This window comes from Cygnus olor, chromosome 6 (assembly GCF_009769625.2).
Source record: "Cygnus olor isolate bCygOlo1 chromosome 6, bCygOlo1.pri.v2, whole genome shotgun sequence".
NCBI classification, from domain to species: Eukaryota; Metazoa; Chordata; class Aves; order Anseriformes; family Anatidae; genus Cygnus; species Cygnus olor.
Window position 1 is genome coordinate 12,438,181 of NC_049174.1, and position 14,695 is coordinate 12,452,875.

Genomic DNA, 14,695 nt, shown 5'->3' on the forward strand with positions numbered 1-14,695 from the left:
CCATCACGGTAGTTCTGGTTGCAATGTTTCACGTACTGAGCACACTGCAGCAGTTGCTTTTTCTGGGCACTATTTTATTTGGATGCTGTGCTTTTAAAAAATAACCTTTTACATTTAAAGTTTATAAACTACTGATTTAAGATACTTTCAGAGCTGGCCCCATTTCTGCTGCCTTTCTAGAAAAGCCCCATCTTACATTTGAAACCACCGCTATCTGTTCCCTAGAATCTTTCACTTGTCAAATTTCCTTTTTGAAAAGGCCTCTGCCTTCCCGTGAGCCAGGCGGCTTCAAACTGCTTTATGACATGAGCTCACTGATAATTGCTGAGGGGTTCACTCCACTCGCTCAGGAAACCTGAACCTTTCTATAAACATTTCCTCCCAGTAATCCGCCAGTGCCGGCCAGAACGAAGGAACAGCTAAAACAGCTTGCGCTCAGAAGGATGGGGGAGCAGCGGTGGGACCGGCGCCCCTGCACTGTGCAGCCATGGCTGCCTTGCTAAACATGCAATTAATCCTTAATACATCACAAGCAGCCAAGCTTGCCGTTTCTGCAAGCTGCCTATCTCCCTGCTTTTCTCTCCACTCACTACTCATCCCTGTGAGCTGGATGAGAAACTGCGTTTAGGTGTGATAGCTATTTTTTGTCTGTATATGGAAAAACTTAAATTAGACTTTTTTTTTTTTAGTTCACATGAGATATTCATATCTGAAAGGAAACGTTTCTGTTTCCACCAGAAACCACTCAAGTTGTATGCTTTTATTTCAGGATTTCCTATTAGGTACTTCTGGATTTTAAGTCACTTATACAAAACTATCCAAATCCTGGGATTTAACTTGATTTTTAAAATTTGAGACTGTAGGTGAAATTTGATGCTGGTATGAAGTAGGAGCAACTGCTGTTAAGTTTTAAGCAGATGTGACTCACATCAAGACTGAATTTGCTCACAGTGGAAACAATTTGGAGAATTTCAAGTAGCGATAGCGTCTGGCCTTCTGGAATAAAAATCTGTACCACCATTCCGATAACGAAATAGCAGTTACTTTCATAATAGAGTACAATTAAAACAAATCTCTCTCTGAAGCTGTCTGGAAAAAAGGGGGAAAAATAAGCCTTTACTAACCTTTGTGAATCGCTGCAAAACAATTTTTCTATGACCAAATTCCCTACCCTTCTCCTTTGACTGACGTGTATGCAGCGTTTTCTGAATCACAAGACCTTGGCAAGTAATAGCTATCACTAACAAATATCCCTGTGAGTTTAGAGCACATACCACATTTTCATGAAAATACAACACTTCCTGTATGGTTTTTATGTTTCAGAGGCATTAGTGCTACTTTCTATAAGAAAGCACTGCTACTTCAGGCAAGTTAAACAACATGCTTGAATTGAAAAGTTCTGTAATTCACAAACAGCAGCAGCAACTGAATGTCTACACAGAAAAAAGCACTCTTATAACACGTCAGTGTTTGTTTGGGTTTATTTTTGGTGGAATACCCACACCAGCGATTGAATGTTTTTGTCTAAGTACTTCACCCACAACCAATAGCTTTGCATGCAAGTAAAAAACCACACACCTCTGTGTTCAGCAACTGGCAACAGTAAACATTATTTATAATTTCTCATGGGTTTAGAAACCAAATTACTAGCTTGTATTTAAATAGTCTTTTCTTTCTCCATCTCATTCTCACTTCCTTCCAGACCTTACAGGTACTTTCTATACAGTCTGCTCTCTATACTTTCTTTCCACTCCTGTTTATTATTTAAAACCATGAATCCAGCTGAAAGAAATTTAGTTTGTTGCTTGGAGAGGAAAAGAAGACTCTGAATCTTTCAGCACTATGACTGTTCATTGAGATAGACTATTGCCAAGCCTGTTCTATATAAACCAGGATAATTGTTTCATGCCAACATGAGCGTGTGGTTTTGGCCACTACAGCACTGCACAGAATAATATAGGATTGGAAGAATGGCAAGTTCCCAAATGCCCCACTTAGAACTGACAAATTTGGAGTAAAATGATGCCCACACTATAAAATACAAACATCGGGGTTTAACACCGCTTAGATGATATTTGCTTTGCAGCTGGAGGACAAGGTGGCTTCTGACACTGCTTAAACCCGAGGTCCAAGGTTGCCTGTTTCGGAAGGCCAGGCACTGCTCATCTCAAAACAAGGCCAGTGGGAGCATGACACAGCACCTTCTCCTAATCCAGGTAAAGACCAGGCTCGAGCCCAGCCCAGCACTGCCACAGCTGCAGCCAAGTTGGATTCGGATGAACAAGGCCAAGTGAGAACAGAGAGACCCAGCAGGGTCATGATGAACACACCCCCCTACACAACTTGGTCCTCCCCGTCCAGCATGCTTAACCATGCCCAGGAAACTATGGGACTGGGATAAATAAAAATATGGATAAAGAGCAGGAACAGGAAAGGCATGGAGCACATTTTTAATAGCATTTGTAAACTGGGGTTATCACTTAACCATATTAGTAAGGAAATCCCGCTAGCAACAACTTGTTTTGACTGCCCTAGCTTTGTCACAACAACTTGGTTTGGTTATAAGCAACCCTTTGCTTAAAGACATGAGTCTTGCAAATACAGGTGGAAAATCAGTGTATGCTGCCTAGGGGAGTAGTCTACATGAATAGGCTTTGACTGCACAGGTCTTGGAAATCAACACCATCCTATGGCCACCAAGGCAGCCATGAACCCTGCTATTAACACCAGGATCCCAAAAGCCAAGACAACTGGGAAAAAAAAAGAAGAAAAAAAAAGAGGTCCATTTCTCCACTACCTCCAGCTTTACTGGAAGTATTAGCAATTCTAGCACTGTTCTCAAAACAATCCACAGAAAGACAATGCTGTTCTCAGTGCAGGCAAGGAGTAACATTATTCCCCCAAGGCTGTCCTTTTCCTTAGGCTAACATGCATAGCTGGTACTTAATGAGAAGCTTCCAGTGAATGGGGAGTTCTAACAGGGGGTGTAGCAGAAGAAAAATTCATTATCTGGCTCAGATGGGCACAAAAGGGTATTCAGCAAGTAGGCACTAATCTGGGATTTGGAAGACAAGTGCTTGATTACCTGCACTGTCACAGATGGTGGACCAGATCACTTGTGACCAGACTTTCAGCAGCAGTCAGGCAGCTAAAGATGCACACAGGTACACGGAGAGCTCTTTTTCTAAGTGCTTAAATTCCCAGGTGCATGTCATGAAAATTGACTGAAAAATCTCATCTCTGTCTCAAATTCCCTGTCTGTAAAATGGTAACGGTGGCACTTCCCGATATCATAGGAATGTTGTGAGAATAAATACTCTCAAGATCAGAAGAAATTAAATACTACGACAACAGGGTTGATATAAATACCTCTGTCAGATCTTCACCCTGTATCCTGATGTTGTGCAAGTAGCTCCCATTCTAGAGAATGCCGAACTAAGACCACCAGCTGGAACAAATGATTTGTATGTTTTCCAATACCTTATCCCAAACTAGGCAGGATGAGCACATGCTTTCACAAGAGTATCACTCTACCCAAAGCTCAAACATAAGGTGTGAGAGGCTATAAAGATGTAATTATAAAATTAAGATGGAGCGGGGGCATGAACGAAAATCAAAAGCCACTGACTACAGTCAAACAAAACGGACTTGTGTTACATTGGTGCTTATGCATAACAGAGAAAAGGATTTGGGCCCAACTGTACTGGTGGTGGAGTGTGCTTAGCTCTTCTAGTACTTTCCAATCTCTCATTTTCTGTGCCATAAACACAGTTATTAACAACAGACTCGGCGACACCACTGTTTTCCTATCTTAAATTATTACAGTTAACTTCAGCTTGCTGCAGGCAGTATCTAAATCATAGTAGAAAGCCTAAATCAGAGAGACCGAGGTTTTGTGACAGCTCTTAACACTGAGAACCCACATTCCCTACCACGTTTTCACTTCATCACTCAGTTCCTCAACATTTTTTTCTGTTACCATGACCTGCAACAGCATTTTTCTCTTTACTAAAGATGGCCAAGTAGAAGAATTAGTTGGCTGTTTGGATATTTTCCTGCCCCAACAACAGGGAACAGCATGAGATTACTATTCGTCTTTCACCATGAAATACAGAGGGAACTAAGCTGACTGGGGTGAACGGCTGTGTGTTGCCTTGGTGCCAGCCTTTCCTGCGAGAGACTTCTGTACCCATTCACCTTCATCACACATCAGTTTTTCGTTGCTAAATATTGTAAACTGACAAACAAGATTACTAAATGCACCAAAGCACCCGCTAAATAATAAATCCCCTCCAAACAAAAAATACATGTAACTTAGTTTTTATGGAAGATAGTCAAAAGGGAGCTACTTCCAAAAATATTTACCTAAAGCATGAATTAGATCAGTTGCCTGACATGGCTTCCTTCCAGAAATTTTCCATGTGGGTTGTGTGTATGTGTGCGTGCATGTGTGTGCACATGCATTGTGAGTGCATGCAAGCGTAACAAGCGTGAGTTAAAACTGTAGGTAAATCTATCATCAAAAAGCAGTGAAGAGAGAAAATCAAAAGCCCCTTGCCCAACGCAGCTGTCTGCTAATTAAACACTGGCGTTAATTGCAATAATGTGCCTGGACCCTGTTCCCTGTGTTTGTTGTGGTGCCTGCGTGAGCCTCGCATCACTCAGAACTTCCACATTCTCACAGCAAATGAAACAATCTATAAAAGGAATGAAAGGCTGTGATATGTATATATATCTATAGGGCTATTTTTAAAGAAAAAGAAGATTTTTTGTGTGAGCTAGTTCAAAGCCAGCTTTGATTATCTAAAGCATGAGTCCATCTTTAGAAAGGGTAAAAAACGAAATGTAAAGATGGAATCTTTTTTATTTAATCCATGATGAAAAGAGCATTTCCTATTTGTAATGCTCCTGCCTCTCAATTATTTTTTTTCCATTAATGGCAAAACGTGGAAGTTTCGGGCAGCATTTCCCACCCGTCCTTCTCAAGATGTGCAGAGCTGCATTCCAGCAGGGCCAGCGGCCAGTAAAAGGGATGCCATTCGACACCCTTACACAACACGCGCAGCAGGCTAGGACCGGGTGGCTTTAAACGAGTGGACAGAAAGCCCTTCTCATGAGGGGATTTACTCGTACTGGTTTCCCTTACACACACTGCTCACTAAGACAGTAAATCGGCTATTGGGTTTGCAGAAGCAACCCTCGTGATGGCTAAAGAATTCCAGCACAGAGCAGAGGAAGGCAGAGATGTGGTGACCAGGAAGGGCCCAGGCTGTGCCCATCCCCGCTGGGGCCAGGCAGCGCCTGAATGCTCCTGCCCCAGGCCGGCTCCAGAGGCAGAGCAAAACCCCAGCACCACTCTGCTTTTAGGGCAGGCTGAGCCAAACCCCTGCACCAGAACATTAGAGGACTTCGACAATTGTATTTACATTTACCGTGCACCAGAAACCATGCTTTCTGGTAAGAAATTGCTTATCTGCAAAGGTGACTTCATCATCTTATAGTTTTGCTGGGCTAGGAAGGCACAGAGCACTGCATCACTGCCAACAGACAGGGATTTCTTCTACTGTCTCTGAGAATCCTTAAAGTTTTTGCCATCTATCTAGCAGAGCTGACATTAACCAATGGAGTTCACAATTTAACTCTTTGCCTCACTGTCTTCAAGTAAGGATTTTGCAGTGCTGAGTTCTGAATAAAACCTCAATAGCACCTCTCAAATGAGAGCTGAAAATAAACATTTATCAGAAAACAATCTCAAGAGACTCAGCAATTTCATTTAAATGACTCTTCTGTTTTGCTATCAATTTTCATTAAGATCAGTTTTGTAATAAAACATCCTTGTGCCAGCTTTTCAGCACTGCCCTCAGACTCAATACATTACTTGAACACAGACATTAAAGGCGTAGTAATGTGTTAGATGCACAAAAATAAGCCCATGGAGGACTGTGTCATGATAACTGGTATTTTCACAAGCTCTACTACTCAGTGTCATCCCTGGCTGCGTCTTATTTAGCTGGTAAAGTTCTTTGTACAGATACCAGCCTATTTTATTTGTCCTTAAATGTAATTCTGTGCAGACAGCGACATTTTTATTAGTGAACGAGAAGCAGTGTGTGCCAGCAGACAGGACCTCAGAGTAGGGGTCAAGAGACTGGCATATTTTTCCCAAACTTGCCCATGGTCTGCTAATTCTTCCAATCATCCTTACCTCTACTTCTTTTTCGGCCCCTCTCTAAATAGGATCATGCTCTTTGGGACAAAAAAATGTCTTTATTGTCCCCATGTACGTGTTGGTGCTGTTCCCATCTTGCTGGAGCCCTGATCTTGACGGGGGCCTCTCAAGATTCGGCACAATGCAAGAGGTTCCAATTAAAAATAATTGATCATTAAGAGGCAGAGAATAGTAAAGAGTGAGCTGGCGCTTTACTCTCTGTGGGGAAATAGTCAAACACTAGTGGCAAAAGTAGAGACGTGATGACACTGAGTCTTCCCAAAGAAATGAAAGTGGGAAGTGTCACTCATCACCTTTGGGACTTTTGTGTAACATGGGTGAGGAATGTTCCCTTCTCTGAAGAGTCTCTGCGTACTCTTCAGATGATGGGATTTACCATCACATGCCCTCTTCTGCTTGTCTTTTTTTGGTTGTTGTACAAAGTGTTGCCATGTGGGGTCTGTGTGATAGCACACACAGCAAAGTATCTCCAGCTGAGCAGAACTGGTGCTGGCCAGTTGGCTTGTTAGCTGGCTGACTATTTACTAAAAATGAAAACCAGACACTGAGGAAACTATCTTGTTCATAAAAGGAAAATATTTATCTGCAATGGAAAAACAGTAATTTGCTGGATATTTCATTAAATGATCACTAGTGAACCAATTAAATAATTGAGCAGCAGAGCAAGGACAGAGCCAACTACTACTCCCCCACACCACCAAAATATGGATCTGAATTAAGCAAAACAATTTACTACTTCACTCTGAATTGCTTCAACCAGAGAAGAAAACAAAGGGGGAAAGTTGAAACTGTCTGAATGTTCTGTTTAAATGCTTCTTAAATGAAGCAGTTCCAACTTTGAGTTTGAAATGCACCTAAATTGAGTGAAAAACATTAAGCAACCTCATGAGGCTCAGCTGGAGCTAAGGGGCAGCCTGGATGGACCGAGGCAATGGCTAAGACAGACAGACAGGTGAAGGCACACAGCTCGGCTTTGGAAACGCAGAGACATGAGGCTCGGATTGTGTGCAGCTTGCCCTGTATCACTGAGAAAGTCTGACCCACTTCACCAGCACCATGCAGACCTGGTAATAAGGGGCACAGGGTAGGTAGCAAATGGAAACTTTTTACTTGGCTTGATGAGATTAGAAATGACATATGGGGAGTGTTTGTGGAGAGTACAGAAAGAAGAGAACAATAAAAACAACTGAGACTGAGACATAAGATGTGTATAGGCACAGTTACAGCTACATGTATGCTTGCCTTTCTTGGATTTCAGGATGGCCAGAGAGAAAACATCTCCTGTGCGAAGCCAAGCCTCTGTGCCTGCTCAGCACTGAGCCCTCTTGGCCAGCTAACACGTTGGGCTGGCTTGCGGGCTCATCTGGCTCGTAGCCAGCCAGCCCAGAGCCCACGCAAGGCAAATACGTGACTGCCTGCCCCTGTCCAAGCAGGTGTTACTCTGGGATTCCTCAATGCTGTTTTGTCAACAAGGCAGGCCTCCAAACACAGCGAGCTGCTGCCTCTGTCACCCGTTACGCAGGGTGAAGTGGCCAGGCTGCAGAGGAAAACTTAGCCATACATAGCTGCAGTAGCATCTCCAGGGCAAACTAGTAGCTGACGGCAAACTGCTGCAATCAACGTCAATGCTCACCAAACAATATTCCTCCCACAAATTTTCAAAAGTAAGATGTTTGCTGACAGAAAAATTCAGGAAGGTTGCCAGGAGCGCGCAGTACCCTTCCAGAATGTCGATCTTAGCTATTACCTCGGAAACCAGTAAATAAAGAGTTAAGGTATGAGCAAACACAACCTTAACTGCTGTTTGAGCGATGCCCCAATATGGCCATAACACACAGAGCCTGTGCTATCTCAAAGGCAGAGTGCAAACATTTGGGGAATAGGGCACATGACCACAGGACAGAGTCTAAAGCCGCTTTTTTGCAAGGAAAAGCTCCTCTGTACCAAAGCAGTGGTGACTGGGGGCAGGGGGAGCACCTACACCAACCTTACCCTCTAGACAGCTGGTCCCTTCCCCAGGACTAACACCTCATCTCTTTACAAACCCCATCCTCACAGACTGCCGCAGGATTACTCCTTCTACCCTGCAGCACTGAGCCCGAAGCCCACCCTGCCGTGACCTTGGGTACTTCCAGTAATTCCCCGGGGGAGGAAGAGCTCTAGGCACCGTTATTACCACAATTTACAAAGTCAGCGCCAAAAGGAGACACTCCTGAATCACCCGCACAAAAGAGGGAGGCAGGGGAAGAGGCAAGCTGCCTTGCAGAGGGACGAGGCCTTTCCCATGTCACAGCCACAGGGCAGCTGAGTGCCTGGGCTGGGCCCCTGCCAGCCCCCACAGCTGACCTGCACCATCCCCTGTAGCATGACTGAGCCCCAGCCAGTGCAGGGGGAAGGTTACACAGGCCCTGCTTTTCTGGAGGCTTAGGGTTTGCCGTGCTTGACAAGATGGAAAAGTGTAATCACGATGCTAGCAGGCAGCTTTGCTGCTGTGTCAGCTAAAGCTGGTTGCGGCAGGGGAGGGATGGCAGAGAGTGCCACCTCTGCTGTGGTATGCGCACTGCTCAGAGCTGCATGGCACAGCCGACCCAGCTCACACGCTCTTTACTGTGGCAGCAGTACATTCAGAAGTGTTGTGCTGTCCCTCTTCTCTATTTATTTCTCATTCTCTTCTCCCTAGGAAACTGAGAATCACATTAGTGTCTCCCTCTTTTTTGTGCTACTTTGAAAGCTGAGTAGCTAGCACCCATTATTCTGTGACAATGTCCCATCTTACTGACGCATCTTGAATATGTACATTTTTATACTGCTTTAATAGTGCTATTTTAAACTTTAAAGCCTGTCACTTGTCCTCATGAAAGTCAGATGGAAAATAATGCTAGTCCTATATTTTTTTTGGTCTTTACATCCAAAGCAGTAGTTCCCAGAGCAAGCCTATGTCCTCCTGTTGGCAAGAATTTATGTAGCCAGTTTGCAGGGTACTGTCCTGTGACTACAACCGAAGGGCAAATTTTAGTACTACAATTACAGCACATCTGCAACATGCAAGGGCTTGTATTCAATCAGTTACAACACCTTGATTTGGAGTTTTGGTTGAGCAATGAATGAAGTACCAAATGAGAAATAAATACAGAAGTCCAAGACCACAAAGCCAAACACCACTTATGGCTGTTCCCACCTTGGTATGGACACAGATATATACTACTAGAGGTACACTAGAAAGAGATCAAGAAGTGGACCACAAAACAGGGTCTTGGAGATCAAGAGGAGGACCAGAGAGTCTTGAATCCAAACTTCCTCCAGCCTCAGAGGCCCAGACTCCAGTCTCAGCATACAGGTACATTCCTACAGTTTAGGATTCCACAAAATGTCTCAGAAGGAAGTAACTTTCCATTCCTATTTACAAATAGCCAAAACACAGAAGCTATCCTACAGTAACAGCTGGCTTCATAGGATTTTGATTGTTATGTTGGCAAAATTCTCAGAGAAGTGTCACTGTCTGAAGCAGCAGCTCAGCAAATGGAGCAGGCTGCAGTGGCAGCAGGGGTGAGGAAGGGCCAGGCTGTGACACATCACCTGCCCATGAGCACGTTCTGCAGCAGACTGAGGGACAAGAGTGTCCTCACAGACCTTGGAAATCCTCTCCTCACTCTGGGTGGGGTTTCAGGGCTGTAGACTTGACACCTAGACTTGAATGCTCTCAAGCCTCGATCACAAGCCCTGGGTGCAAAGCTCTGAAACTCTGCCTGCAGGCTCAGGAAACCAGACTGAGGCTTGCTCTGCTTGACAAAGAAATATCCTGTTGCAGAGCTGGCTAGCAATAACCAACACAACTCGACCTATTTTATGCACAGAGGAGAACAGGTCAGTGAATGCTGTGAAGTGTTGAGTGCTCTCTTGGCCTCTTCCAAGTGATAGCCACTGCATTTTCCTTAGAGCATGACCAGCAAATTAAGAATTAACCAGGAGGGTCAGTCTGCCAAGGCACTTACCATGCATCTGTGGACCAATGAGCATGTATCTTATTTGTCTCATCCTGCTTTAAAAAACCATCCTCTTAGATTCAGGTGTAAATGTCCATCTTCTCAACCCACCAGGTATTTGTCAGACTGAGTGTCTCTAGGGTTAAAAATCTCCCTAGCATTAAGCACTCCTGTAAACATTCCCAATTTATCTGCAGAGTGAGAATCCCAGCACTATTGGAAACAGATATAAGAGGAAACTGTTAAAAAAATAATAAAAAAATCATTCAGCATATGTTAAGAGTAGCAGTGACTTCTGGCAAGAATTAATTAAACCAGATGAAACACTTCTAATACTATTTGTGCTATCAGATCATTTAATTAGTTCTGGCTTTTAGTTCATCGTAACTAGCTTCTGTGAGGGTGAAAAAGAAATAATTGTTTATTCAAATGGCAATAATTTGGGTTTCTTTAATTGACTCCTAGTGTGAAAGCGTTGACTCCTGCTGTTTTCTAAAATGCTGGGTGGAAAAGCTCCAGCACAAGCTCCAGTTCCGGAGGCCACTGAGTCCATTTCCCACTGCAGCCTCCCATCTGCGATCTACCCTGCTCAGTCCCACCGCTTCTCAGGGCTTGCCTGTGCGCTGCAGAGCACTGAGGCAGGACTTAGCCATTCCAGAGTGCTAGAGGGCTTATTGAGTATTCCTACCTGAAGCCACCAATGTGCTCATAAATAATATTGGTGGGACTGAGAAACGTTTTCTTTTCCATCAGGCTGGATATTCTGGAACAGAGGTGTTTAAAAAAAAAAAAAAAAGATATCTGAAGAGTGTCTAAAAGAGAAGAGGTTTTAGATGCTACAAAATATTTCCCTTCCTGCCCCAAAAGTAGTTTTTTCTATAACTAAATTTAATTCACCAGTCTTTGCCCAAGGACAGGGGAGGAAATTGATTTTGCTTCCCTATCAGGATACAGCATAGAAATGTCACTGAGCCTATGAAGACGTGCTAGCAGTTTTAAAAGTAGGGCTGGTAACTCCTGTTTCTGCTGATTTCTAATTTGTTGGGTGCCAGTCTGTAAGAAGGTCCTGTAATTCCTTCTGGGTATAACGTGGTACAGGACTAAAACATGCAAACAAGACTTTAAAAAAAAAAAAAAAAAAAAAAGGAAAAGAAAAAAAGATGCATTTATGCAGTTTGAAACTCCATGGAAGTATATTGCAGATTTATGCCTAAAACAATGCTGAATTATGGGTCACTGCTGTAAAAACAGAATTCCTTACATTACTTACTCTAATGAGGTCAATGGCAGAAGAAAAAGGCCCCAGTTTGTAAGATCTAGGGGGCTGAGACCTTATCTGCACACTTTCCTGTAAAGCTCCAGGTGCACTGTGAGATCTATATCGTTGGTTCCATGTTAAAAACTATGTTGTTTAAAACAAAACAATCAAAGGCTGAAAAACGATGCTCTCAAATATCATGAAACAGCAAAGCAAAGGTTGCCTAACATAACCTTCCTTCTGCCTCCGGGTTGAATGGTATAATTTACTGTTTCAGTCTCTGACCAGGTACTGCCCCCACATTCATTTTTTTGGCAAGAGCCCCTGCTTCACTCCAGGCACAGGGTTGACAGCACTCTGCATACAAAGCAGCTGTTCAATATTCTTTTTAATCTCGGTTCTTCAGCGTGGGGCTCAGCTAAACCTACTACAAACTGTCACAACACTGCACGAACAAGAATACTTCTCCATTCTGTGTTGGTTTTGCTTTGCTCTTCAGCATCAGAATGCCGAATGTTTTGCACTAATTAACACATTTATCCCCAAAACACAAGGTGAGGAAATATTATCGCTAATTTAGAGAGTAAGGTTGAATTACTTTCTGAAGAAAGTAGAAAAGAAGCAGGAAAAGAGACCAGATCTCTGGAGTCCCAATCAACCACCTAAATCATCATTTTTACAACAGGCCTCTGGCCTTTATTCACACCACGCAGCTTCTGCTAGAGGTTAGGCAGCAGCACTGGAGACACAGCCCCATTCACTGACATAACATAAATCTACTACCATGGCTCCAGACCAATATATTATATGACCCTGCTCCAGGTCTACTTAGGGTGAAATTCAGACCTGTGCAGAGGGCCGGCATTTACGTCGTTTCTCAAAGGTCTGCAGTTGTGTATGTGCCTCATGCTTGCCCTCTGATCTTTTGGGGCGAAGAAAAGAGTAGTGTTGCTTATCCACAAGACACTGCGATCACATAATTAGAGGCACATGTGTACCAACTGTGATTAGAAGGGGCAGAGTAAAGGTTACATGGGTTTCTTGAAAGCACTTTGATCAGCTAAAAAGGAGGAAAATAAACTAAAAAAACAAACTCTACATTAAAACTCATTTTGCCCAATGAATTACGGAGCAAATAATCTCCACTTCTCAGCCACCAGCTATATAACAAGAGCATGTTCTGTACACTTGAATGCCTTCAGTCCACAAATCAAGAATGTATTATCTATTTAAATGCATTCCTTGCTATGTGAAAGGAAAGGCCTCGGATTTCTTCACAGAAGTACCTCCTCAGTTATGTGAAGGAGAGGACTGAGACTGCATACAGGGCTCACTCCTTAACTGCTTTGCCCAGTTGATGTATTTTAAGATATCCATCTGCATGGCCAGTGGAAGCTTGTGAAACCTGCTAACGGGTGCGAGTTCCCTGCCCTTCTTCATCCACAGGTGATTCCCAAACCTGCTTTGTTCCAGACTTTATTATAAGCCAGTGTGCAACTAAAGAATGTTTTCCAAAATCGTAACTAAACCAAAGCAAATCTGGTTTGCACTGCAGCAGTGACATCTACCAATTACCCACTGAAGTCACATTTTCATTGCCTGCTACGAGGCCCATAAATCAGTCAAAAGGTCAAGATCGTCAGCTCAGCAGAAAAACTGCAGCTCTTCACACACATGCAAGCACATGCACTTCCCTGGGCTTTTGAAACGTTCTGGGAGGGGGGGAAGACACCACCACCCACTGCACTCAGTGTCTAAAGCAAATTTACCAAATCAGATACTTCGTGTTCAAAACTGGTTGTGTTCTTGCAGTTCTAATACTTGCCAAGGGCTCCTTTTTCAGTGAATGGGTGTTAATAAGTTTAAATAAATTTAATTAAGTTACATGTTAGTGAAGAAAACAGACCTATCACATTCAGAATGCCATTCTTTACTGCTGTCATTTCCAATTTAAGCTTTTGATTTTCCTCCTATAAAATATATTTTATCTTTACATATTTTATCTATACATATAGACTTTTCATTGTGACCTTCTGTTAGACCACACTGGAGACTAAGGAGCTAGGTCTGTCCATCTTTGGTTCATATCACTGTAGCTCTGCTCTTACACTTAGGTCATGTCTGGGAGTTCCAGCCACAGGGAAAGGCTCGGGCAGAAAGAGGAAGGAGAGCTGGGGGCTGAGCTGCTCTTGCTGCTCCAGATGCTGCTGAAAAGACGAGGGGCCAGTGGCAGCCAGCCGCTACCTTGCCCGCTCTGCTCGACCCAGGCAGCAGCGGCTGCCAAGGCAGCTTCCCCGTGCTCTGCCGCAGCCAAAGGAGTCGCCGCAGCTTCACTTCTGGTTTGGCTGCCCTTGGTAACTGCCTCCTTTGCCTACGTCCAGACCTTCCTGACACCACACAGAGGGGGAAGCTGCACCCAAATTCCCAAAGTCTCAATATAGTAGCTTAACCACAAGTCTGTCTTCCCTGGCTTCTTTCTTAGGCGTATATTGCCTCAGTCTCTCTGTGTCAAATAAAGCATGTACTGTTTCAGAAAACAAGGTTTCCTTCTCCCCAGCTTGAAAGGAATATAATCACTTACTGGTTTAAAAAGGGTGATGAGCCCGAGGAAAGGCTCTATCAGGAGACTGGGGTTTACCTTAAAATCTAACCAATGCAGGCACAAATTCAGACTGATGTTCTCTAGCAACATATATTATGGCTGAAGCTTCACTGCTGAAAACGTGATGTGCTCTCCAGCCCCCATTCTTAAATCTGTGTTCCCTTTCCTGCCCCAAAACACAGATAAGCAAAGAAGGGGGCTGTCTGCCCTGTGTGCTCTGCCTGGTAAACAAGTAACTGCTGGCGTGCACACATTACAATGTACACACTGTCGCTCCCTGTGCTTACCCTCACCTACATCTCTACTCTCTAGCTGCATCGCTCCTGTGGACTGCAACTGTCTCTGAGGGTTACACAGCATCCTCCAAGGCAACCTCCAAGAATGGGAAAATAAGAGAAGAATTTCTGTCACCTGACGAGTCAATGAGAGCTCCAGTAATTTAAAAGGACAACATTTCTAACAGTGGAAACACGATGCAAGGTGTGCTAATGCCCAAGCTTGCTGATCCCTCTGGATCCCAAACTCTGCCAGACACAGGCAGGCATGACTGCTAGCAGCTCTCAACTTTTATGCAATCTCTGAAGCTTCAGAAATCCCAACATATGTAACCCTTGAGGAGGCTT

The 14,695-nt window shown here is 43.7% G+C and overlaps 1 long non-coding RNA gene across 2 annotated transcripts in view; it reads right to left on the reverse strand.

Moving 5' to 3' along the window:
- The window catches only part of LOC121072156, a 145,762-nt gene that overhangs the window by 72,937 nt on the left and 58,130 nt on the right, over positions 1-14,695 (reverse strand). The window lies entirely within an intron of this gene.